The 10,262-nt window shown below is 43.5% G+C and overlaps 1 non-coding gene across 1 annotated transcript; it reads left to right on the forward strand.

Moving 5' to 3' along the window:
* Positions 1–7,609: 7,609 nt before the first annotated feature.
* On the forward strand, positions 7,610–7,716 carry LOC117094144. Its single transcript, XR_004441451.1, has one exon. It is a non-coding gene; the product is annotated as a U6 spliceosomal RNA (small nuclear RNA).
* Positions 7,717–10,262: the final 2,546 nt, after the last annotated feature.

Raw genomic sequence — 10,262 nt, forward strand, 5'->3', positions numbered from 1 at the left:
TGAGCCACTGTGCCTGTCCTAATTAATGGATAACTTCTGCAAGAATCCAGGGTCACAGTTGATTTGTTTATTCACTTATTCACTCAGCAAACATTTCTTTGTGCCAGGCATTGTGCTAGGTCCAGGGAATACTGCTTACATTGGAGAAGTTCGCATTCTAGTTTGGGTGGACAAACATGTGATAAAGATGTGTAGAGGGCGTGATTTTCTCTCAGCTGCTAGGGAAACATTCCAACTCCATGTTTTGGTTTAAGAAACACATTTGATTTTATTTAAAATATTGTATATTTTCTCTTTTTAAATTTCTTTTCCCTATTTACAATAAGGCTTTCTTGCAAAATTAAGAAATACGTTTGAATGAGCAGTCTCCTTGGTAAAACATTTATATTTCCTTCTTAATTTCTTTGTAAAATTCTACTCTTAAATACTACTATTTATGGTTAAGTGAGAAAAGAAAATTGCAGGACAGAATGCACAGAAAGATCTATTTATCTATCTATATAAAAGTTGGAAGAATATACTCCTATACTGTTGACAGTGGCTACCTCTAGGGAAAGAGTGAAGTGATATTTGAAAAAATGGGGCTTTTACATTTCTTCTTTTCTTTTCTTCTTTTCTTTTCTCTCTTCTTTCTTTCTTTCTTTCTTTCTTTCTTTCTTTCTTGTTTGTTTTTTGAGACAGAGTTTCATTCTTGTTGCTTGGGTTGGAGTGCAATGGTACGATCTCAGCTCACTGCAACCTCCACCTCCCGGGTTCAAGCAATTCTCCTGCCTCAGCCTCCCGAGTAGCTGGGATTATAGGCATGTGCCACCACGCCCAGCTAATTTTGTATTTTTAGTAGAGATGGAGTTTCTCCATGTTGGTCAGGCTGGTCTCGAACTTCTGACCTCAGGTGATCCACCTGTCTTGGCCTCCCAAAGTGCTGGGATTACAGGCTTGAACCACTGTGCCTGGCCTTACCTTTTATTTTCTATACTCCTATATCACTTGCATTTTTTTTTTCAAAACAAGCACACACTTCTTTTCCCATTAAAAAAAAATAACAATATTTTTCATGACCCTGTCCCAGACAACTCTTCTGTACTCACATGGCTAACTCAAACACTGTGATGTACACTGATGAGGGAGCTAGTTGTCTCCCTTTTTGAAAGAAAATTAAAAGGAAGGGGAAAGTCCATATTTATTCTCCTTTGTACTCTTGTAGAGGTCATCTAATAGGAAGTGTTCCAAGCTGCTTTAAAGCCCTTCTCCTCTGTAAAGTGGTTTACAAACATTAGCTCAGCACCCTTCAGGGCCTCATAAGTGAGGCGGTCTCATGTAAGAGGCTGGTGAGTCATAAGGAAGTGGCAGCTGTGGATGCCATGCCAGTGGTCCTAATAACACCCCTAACATGTGTCTCTGGCTGTACTATGCTCAAAGGGTTTTCTCCTGCATTATGTGGTATAACCCTTCTATGACCCTTGGGAGGTCAAGTCAGTACTGCTATTCCTATATTATATAACAGATGGAGGAATATAGGTTCTGGAAAGTGAAATGACAAGCCCAAGATGGGGAAGCCAGTCAACAGGAGGGTTTCACGTCACTTATATGTCAATTACTGCATAGTACAAAAGAGAGGATCACTAATGTTAAACCTCATAGGACATAACTTTGGCACTGGGGAGGTAGGAGAGGGAGAAGAGCAAACAGTCTTTCTGCCTAATCTTCCCCTTTTTTTCTTTCCTCCCTTCTTTCTTTCTCCTCATTCCCTCTCTGCTTCTACTTCATTGGGAAAAGAAGAGGTGAGGAAGAGGACCCTATTAGAGAAGTAAACAGATCATCACAATTCAGCAGCCAAGTTTTATGCAAATTTAACGTACGCCACAGATTTGAAGGAATGTGCCAAAATATATTAATCAAGTCTCATTTCTATGCAAATATTGAAGAAACGAGAAGCTTCTTACACTGTAACTTAGTTTAAGACTTGCTCGAGTTCAATACAGGAAGGCTGAGTGACTTGCAGGCGGTGTTCACACTTTTGCCACACGGGGACGCCACCACCGTTGGTAACCGGACAAACCAGTCACTCCGTCAGGGTGGAACACGTGAGCATTGCGTAACACAAAGTTTCACTCACCCTCATCACTCAGTTTGAAATGACCATTAACACAGTTTTCTCTCCCATCAAACTAAATTCCTCAAAGGCAAGCTTAGACTTACTCTTTTAAACCCCATCTCTTAGACCAGTGTCTGGCATATAGTAACTTCTCATTAAGATTTTTTTCTCTTAAAAGTATTCTTTTTTTTTTTTTTGACAGAGTCTTACTGTGTTGCCCAGGCTGGAATGCAGTGGCGCGATCTCAGCTCACTGCAACTTACGCTTCCTGGGCTCAAGCGATTCTTGTGCCTCAGCCTCCCGAGTAGCTGGGATTACAGGCGTGTGCCATCATGCCTAGCTAATTTTTGTATCTTTAGAAGAGATGGGGTTTTGCCATGTTGCCCAGGCTCGTTTCAAACTCCTGTATTCAAGTGATCCTCCTGCCTCAACCTCCCAACGTGCTGGGATTACAGGGGTGATCCACTGTGCCCAGCCTTAAAAAGTATTCTTAACACAGAAAATTTCAATGTATCCCAAAGTACAGAGTATAATACAACAAATTCCCTTGTACTCATTTTCCATCTTCAACAACTACCAACTTATGGTACATCATCTATCCTCAATACCCCCTATTTCTTAGAATTAAATACATAAATGTAAATATTTTGGTATAAGACATTGTAAAAAAGAAAAGAAAAGAAATGTAACTGCTAGGCCTCTCTCACTGACTTTAAAATACCTGGGTGGGTGGCGGTGGGCAGAGTGGCGAGAAGGAGCATTTTTCTAGAGGTCGGAGCCTTTTGTGGAACAAGTTCCTGTAATGGGAAAAATTGAGAAGGGTAAGAGGAAGGAATAATTATTATTATGTGCCAAGTGTTGTGCATTATTGTTTAATTTCACCTTTCTGGGAGATACAGGTATGACATACCCATTTTAAAGATAAGGCTCACAGATGTTGAGTGCTGTATCTTCAGCAAAGCTGGGACTGGAACCCAGCTTTGTGTGGCTTCAAGGTCTGTATTCTCCACCCTCTGATATAACGAACCTGCAATGCATATCAAACCAAATCCACCCATGGTCTGAGGCTCTCCCTCCCGCCCGCGTACCTAAATCCAGCTTCATTCACAGGGCCTTGGGGGACAAGCCCCTGAGGGTTACTCCAACCCTTTGGAGAAGGAAGGGTTTCCATGCCTACAGTGTCAAAGGGGAATTCAGTTCCTTATTAAACAGAGCTCATTTCCTCCTGTTGCTTGTCCTAAGCAAATGACTGCCTGAAGTCCCAAAGAATTTGTAAGTAAATTTGTAGGCCAAGAGTAATGGCTCCTGCCTGTAATCTCAACACTTTGGGAGGCTGAGGCAGGAGGATTGCTTTTGTCAAGGAGTTTGAGACAAGCCTGAAAAGCACCGCAAGACCTGTCTCTACAAAAAAAAAAAAAAAAAAAAAAATTAGCTGGGCGTGGTGACATACACCTGTAGTCCCAGCTGCTTGGGAGGCTGAAGCATGAGAATTGCTTGAGCCCGGGAGTTTGAGGCTGCAGTGAGCCATGATCATGCCACCGCACTCATCCTGCATGACAGAGTGAGACCATGTCTCAAAATAAATAAATAAATAAATAAAAATTTGTAAGGGGTTAAACAATAAAACACACATACACTGGTTAGGACAAGCCATTTGTGGGAAAAATCTAAGAGATTGTATTTATGTGTGTTCTTGAATAGATTAGACTGGGTTTGATTGCGACTCTAAGGAAGTAAACCAAGCCCCAATTACTTTTCGGGGAAGGAGACCCCATTGTAAGAGAAGGAAGCTGATCAGCCATGGCAGCTTGGAAAATGACAAGTCTCAGGGGCAAATGCTGGCAAGGTCTGTCCATTCAGTGTCCAGGCAAGAAGAAAGCTTGGCAAGCAGACCTGAGCAAAGAAGTCTGCCAGGCAAAGCAACCCCTCTAGCGGGTAAGAGCGCCTTGAGCAATTCAGCTGAGAGATAGGTCTTCTATTCAACCTTTGCCACAATTCCTTGCTCGCTCTTCTGGATAATTTGGCTTCTTGGGTATTCGTTTTTCAACAGGGAAAGAACAAAGTGCTCTGGCTTGTATGAACTTCCAGTACTCTCGAAAGTTGATTTTCTCATTATAAATGAATAAATTGGCTTTCTGGTTATAACTTGGCTTCTCCAGTGATTTGCCTCCGGGGAGAGAATGGACTGATCTCCCTACTAGAGTGTGCTGTCTGCTTGCCAGCTTAACTACTCTTTGTAAGCGAATAAATGGGCCTCCTGTAGTTTATGTATCAGCCTCTCAGGAGTGCCTGCTTAACACCTCGTTTCCTGGGAAAGAAGGACCAGGTGAGAAGTGCTAACAAACAGGTCTCCTGGCCTGCAAGAGAGCAGGCCCCTTAAGTGGAGAATTCATCAAGGCAATGAATGCAGTCTCCTGGGGTCTCTTGGGAGAGAGTTGGTGTCTGAACCACAGTGACACGTGGCCTTAACACAAGGAATTGAACCTTCATGTCCCAAAGGAAGCAAGTTTGGATCCTTTCACCCCTAAGCAGGTTATTCCAGCTCAGTGAGGAGAATCCCTCCTTTATTCCCATTGGCATGAGATGAAGAGGTTCTCGGAAGCAAAACTTTGCCATGTAGCTCCTTCCTTTAAAACCCCTTGACAGCCTCTTATTACTTAGAGTATAAAGTCCAAACTCCTTGGCAAGACTTGCCTTTATGACAGGAAAAATAAAAAAATTATTACTACATGATTTCATCAAATGAAATCTTCTTATAACTGTAAGGTGTTTTATTATGTGAACTGCGAAATAATTCTGTTGATGAAACTATGATATCCCGTTGATCATAAAACACATCCAATTTCAGATAGACTAAAATGTGAAAAATATTGAAATCTGAAAGTCACTAAAATATGGTATTTAAAATGAAAGCTTCCCTTTTAGGGGAGAGATACAATTCATTTTAAAGAAAAATAATTCTGGCTGGGTGTGGTGGCTCACACCTGTAAATCCCAGCACTTTGGGAGGCTGAGGTGGGCAGATCACTTGAGGTCAGGCGTTTGAGACCAGCTGGGCCAACATGGCAAAATCCCATCTCTACTAAAATTACAAAAATTAGCCTGGCGTGGTGGTGGGCCCCTGTAATTCCAGCTACTCAGGAGGCTGAGGCAGGAGAATAGCTTGAACCTGGGAGGTGGAGGTTGCAGTGAGCCGAGATTGTACCACTGCACTCCAGTCTGGGCGATAGAGCAAGACTCCATCTCAAAAAAAAAAAAAAAAAAAATTCTGTTATTTAGGAAAACACTGTGATGGATTTTATATTTTTGAGAAGGTATGGCTTATATGCTTAGGCTTGGATAAGAGAGAACAAGTGAGAGAGACAGAGAGAAAGAGAGAGAGAGAGAGAGAGAGGAATTGCTCTATACAGTAAGGAACTAGAGCTTTCCTTGCTGCCAGAACAGTGGGGATGGGGAGATATGAGGAAGGCCTAGATTCAGAGTAGTATTCTCTAGAATTACCTGGGAGTTTTCAAATGCATGCCCGGCTGGCCCCACTTTCATAGATTCAGACTAAAATGATTTGAGATGAGTACTGGAAATTGGTCTTTTATTTTATTTTATTTTATTTATTTTTTGAGACAGCATCTGGCTCTTGTTGCCCAGGCTGGAGTGCAATGGTGTCATCTTGGCTCACCACAACCTCCGCCTCCCGGGTTCTCCTGCCTCAGCCTCCCGACTAGCTAGGATTACAGGCATGTGCCACCATTCCCAGCTAATTTTGTATTTTTAGTAGAGACGGAGATTTCTCCATGTTGGTCAGACTGGTCTCGAACTCCCGACCTCAGGTGATCTGCTCGCCTCGGCCTCCCAAACTGCTGGGATTACAGGTGTGAGCCACTGCACCTGACCCGGGAATTGGTCTTTTAAAAAGTTTCTAGGAGATTGTAACTGGTGAGACAGAGGAGGTGGTAGTCACAGGTCCTTAAGAAGATAAAGCTGGCTGGTAAGAACCTTCCTATGGTGGAGGTGGCCTATGCACGTCGGAGTCACCACAGTCAGTGTTTCATCGTAAGTGGTTTTCTGTCTGTGCTGTAGCCTTCTTTGGCTCTCTCAAGCCTGCAGTGTGAGCTGGCCGTCCCAGCACTTGGCTGTTACTGGTGTTTTGGGGAATGGAGGGAGTGAGTTGCTGCCCAGAAAGGAAGATGCAGAGGACAGACTTCAGGGGCTGATTGCAGCAGCAGAGCCGAGAGCAGCGAGGGACAGAGGACCAGGGCCACAGAGCCCAGAGCCGGGAGAGCACCGCCTCGCCCTACCCCCAGAACCACACCAAATCCTTAGGGATACTGGGCTTCCCACTGTTGGTGGCATGGCTGTTTCAGCTTTTCCATTTGAATATTGAATGAAAGGATCATGCCCAAGGGCTTGAGGAACTGGGGACATTCAGAACCAACTCTGGTTTCATCATGTGTTTTATGATCTAGTTCCTGCCCACGTATCCCACTCCCTCCACACCTTTGCCCTCACCCTCACCTCTATCCTGGGCTGCTTGAAATACCTATTTACCCTTAAAGACTCAGCCCAAGGTTTACCTACTCTGAGAAACCTTTTCTTCCCCTCCCCTGTCCTTCACCCCCCCTGGAGTGAATGATTTTCTCCTGCTGCTCCGATGGATCACCTGCAGGCCTCCCAGCATGCCTCTGTTCTGGGTTGAATTGTGTCCCCCCAAAAGATAAGTTGGAATCCTAACCTCTGGTGCCTTATGTGACCTTATCTGGAGATAAGGTCTTTTTAAATGTCCCTATACAAGGGGAAAAATTTGGGCACAGAACAGACATGCACAGGGAACAGGCCATGTGAAGATTAGAGTTGGTGTTGCCACAAGCCAAGGAACTACCAGAAGTAGGGGAGAGGCCTGGAGCAGATCCCTCTCCAGCTCCACCAGAGGGGAGGAGTAGAGTACACCAAGAGAATAATTAACAGGGGAATCTGGCTAATTCCAGAAAGCTTTTCAAGGAAAATGACATTTGAGCTGAGCAGAGAGGAATGGCCCTGCTGACACCTTGGTCTTGAACTTCTAGCCTGCAGAATGGTGAGATAGTAAAATCCTGTTTTTCTAAGCCATTCAGTTTGTGGTACTCTGTTATGGCAGGCCTAGCAAATTTATATGGCCTCTGACATGTCAGTGACTTCACGTTTTTAGGTCTGTTACCCCCACTAAGCTATAAACCCCTCAAAAGCAGAGACTGCCTTACTCACTTTTGCACTTCATCTAACAATGCCTAAATATTTGTTGAATGAATCAGTGATTACAGTTCATTCCCAGTTTCCTGAATCTACTCTCAGAAACAGTACATGGTGGTAGAAAATGCCTGGTGCTTAGTTGGCTGCTATTACCAGCTCTGCTGCCATCTGTCCATGACTGTCATCAATAACCATAGCAATGACAATGACCCCAGTTTCAGCTAGCATTCGGTGGACATCAAACTATATGAGAATGCATGTATTCAGTCTGTCACTCAAAAACCATTGAGTGGTGCTCGCTTTGGCAGCACATATACTAAAATTGGAATGATACAGAGAAGATTAGCATGACCCCTGCACAAGGATGACAGGCAAATCTGTGAAGTGTTTATGTTTTTAAGACTTGTGCACAAATATCACAAGCAGCTTTATTTGAAATCGCAAAAACCTGGAAACAACCCAAATGTCTAACAACAGGTTAGTGGAGAAACAAGTGGTGGTCTACTGGTATATCCGTACAGTGGAATAATTCTTAGCAATGAAAAGGAATGAATTGTCCATGTAGGCATCAATGTAGATCAACTCAAAATAATTATAAATGAAATAATCTAGGTAAAAAATGAGTACATATCATATGATTCCATTTATATACAATTCTAGAAAAGGTAAGCTAATATATAATGACAGGAGCAAATCAATCATTATAGCCTAAAAATGGGGAGAAGCAGAGGGATAGGAGAAAGGGATTACCAAGGGGCATAAGGAAACTCATGAAGGCGGTGGATATATTCAATATCTTGATTCCAGTGATGGTTTCAAATTGTACACTTTAAATATGTTCAGTTTATTATATGTCAATTATCTTTAACAAAGCTATTATAAAATTTAAAAAAAAAACCCATTGAGTGACCTGTATGGGTCAGGTTCTGTGCTAGGAACTGATAATAGAATGCTAACCAAGACCACCCTGGTCCCAGCCTTCATGGAATTTATAAACTAACAGGAGAGACGAATCAAGTAGTTATATAATTACAGTGGTGGTAAATACTAAAAGGAGAAGTAGAGTACAATAAGAGAATAATTAACGGGGAACCTGGCTTCTCAGAAAGCTTCTCAGAAAACGTGATGTTTGAACTGAGCAGAGAGGGATTTGTAGAAATAAGCGAGGCAAAAAGGTAAGTGAGCATGTTCCCAGTAGAGGACACAGCATATGTGAAACCTGTTCATTAAACAATCATCTACTGAGAATTTGAGGCATAGGCAATTGTTCTAGGTCCTGCATTCAGCAGGGAAAACAATTAATAAAGATCTCAGCTGTTGTGAAAGTCACCTTCCAGAAGCCAGAAGGAGGTGAGCAGGAAGAATGGGGGAAAGAAGAAAGTGTGGCAGGTGTCTTCCAGGATATGAAATTGAAAAGCCCTGACCTGCTGAATCTCTTTTTTTTTTTTTTTTTGAGACAGAGTCTTGCTCTGTCACCAAGGCTGGAGTACAGTGGCATGATCTTGGCTCACTGCAACCTCCGCATCCCGAGTTCAAGTGATTCTCATGCCTCAGCCTCCCAAGTAGCTTGGATTACAGATGTGCACCACCACACCTGGAGAATATTTGTATTTTTAGAAGAGATGGGGTTTCACCATGTTGTCCAGGCTGCTCTCGAACCCCTGACCTCAAGTGATCCACCTGTCTCAGCCTCCCAAAGTGCTGGGATTACAGGCATGCACCCCCATGCCTGGCGCCACTGAATCTGTCTTTATTTTTCTTTCTTTTCTTTTTTTTTTTGAGATGGAGTTCCACTCTGTTGCCCAGGCTGGAGTGCAACGGCATGATCTTGGCTCACTGCAACCTCTGCCTCCCGGGTTCAAGTGATTCTCCTGCCTCAGCCTCCTGAGTAGCTGGGATTACAGGCACGCACTACCACGCCCGGCTAATTTTTGTATTTTTAGTAGAGACGGGGTTTCACCATGTTGATCAGGCTGGTCTCGAACTCCTGACCTCATGATCCTCCGGCTTCGGACTCCCAAAGTGCTGGGATTACAGGCGTGAGCCACTGCCCCCGGCAGAATCTGTCTTTCATACCTGGAACAGTGCCTGGCATACTGCAAGAGCTTAATAAATTATTTGCTGCAAATGAACGAGTCATTGGGTGGGGTGCGGCTGGGGTGTGTGTGGTGATTCTGATACAACCTGAGTTAACTGCCACAAAACTAAAAAAGTGCTTCAGAGCTTAAAGAGGCTTTTAACATTCACAGCACTATTTTTCACTGCTATTAAATGGTGCAGTTGGTCTCAGTAATCCTAAGAACTCTTCTGATGATAAAATGTTCTCAGCCCATGAGTGGTCCAGTTTTAAGGCCAGCTTCACAGCTGTTGGCATTCTTCACCCAAGTCAGATTTTATGGTTCTTAAGTGGCAGGGTTGACTGTGCTGAGGAATCTCGGACGGAAGAGACTGTGTCCTTCCCGTTCTGGTGGTTGTCTCCTTTCCTTAGGTCATCATGACCTCCAGTCTGGGCTATTAAATGAGGAAAGAGCTACAGTCCAACGTATATGGTTTAGGAAAACATTTTGATAGATAGAGGCAGTTTCCATCTCTCTCTTTTTTGGGGGGGGGGGACAGAGGGACAGAGTCTTGCTCTGTCACCCAGGTTAGAGTGTAGTAGCATGATCCTGGCTCATTGCAGCCTCAGCCTCCTGAGCTCAAGCGATCCTCTCACCTCAGTCTCCTGAGTAGCTGGAACTACAGGTGTGCACCATCATGCCCAGCAAATTTTTGTATTTTTCATAGAGACACGGTCTCACTGTGTTGCCCAGGCTGTCTTGAACTCCTGAGCACAAGTGATCCACCTGCTTTGGTCTCTCAAAATGTTGGGATTATAGGCATGAGCCACCTCACCCCCGTATTTTTTAAAATTTATTTTTAATGTATCTGTTGCCCAGGCTGGAGTG

Source organism: Trachypithecus francoisi, unplaced genomic scaffold (assembly GCF_009764315.1).
Source record: "Trachypithecus francoisi isolate TF-2019V2 unplaced genomic scaffold, Tfra_2.0 Lachesis_group12, whole genome shotgun sequence".
NCBI classification, from domain to species: domain Eukaryota; kingdom Metazoa; phylum Chordata; class Mammalia; order Primates; family Cercopithecidae; genus Trachypithecus; species Trachypithecus francoisi.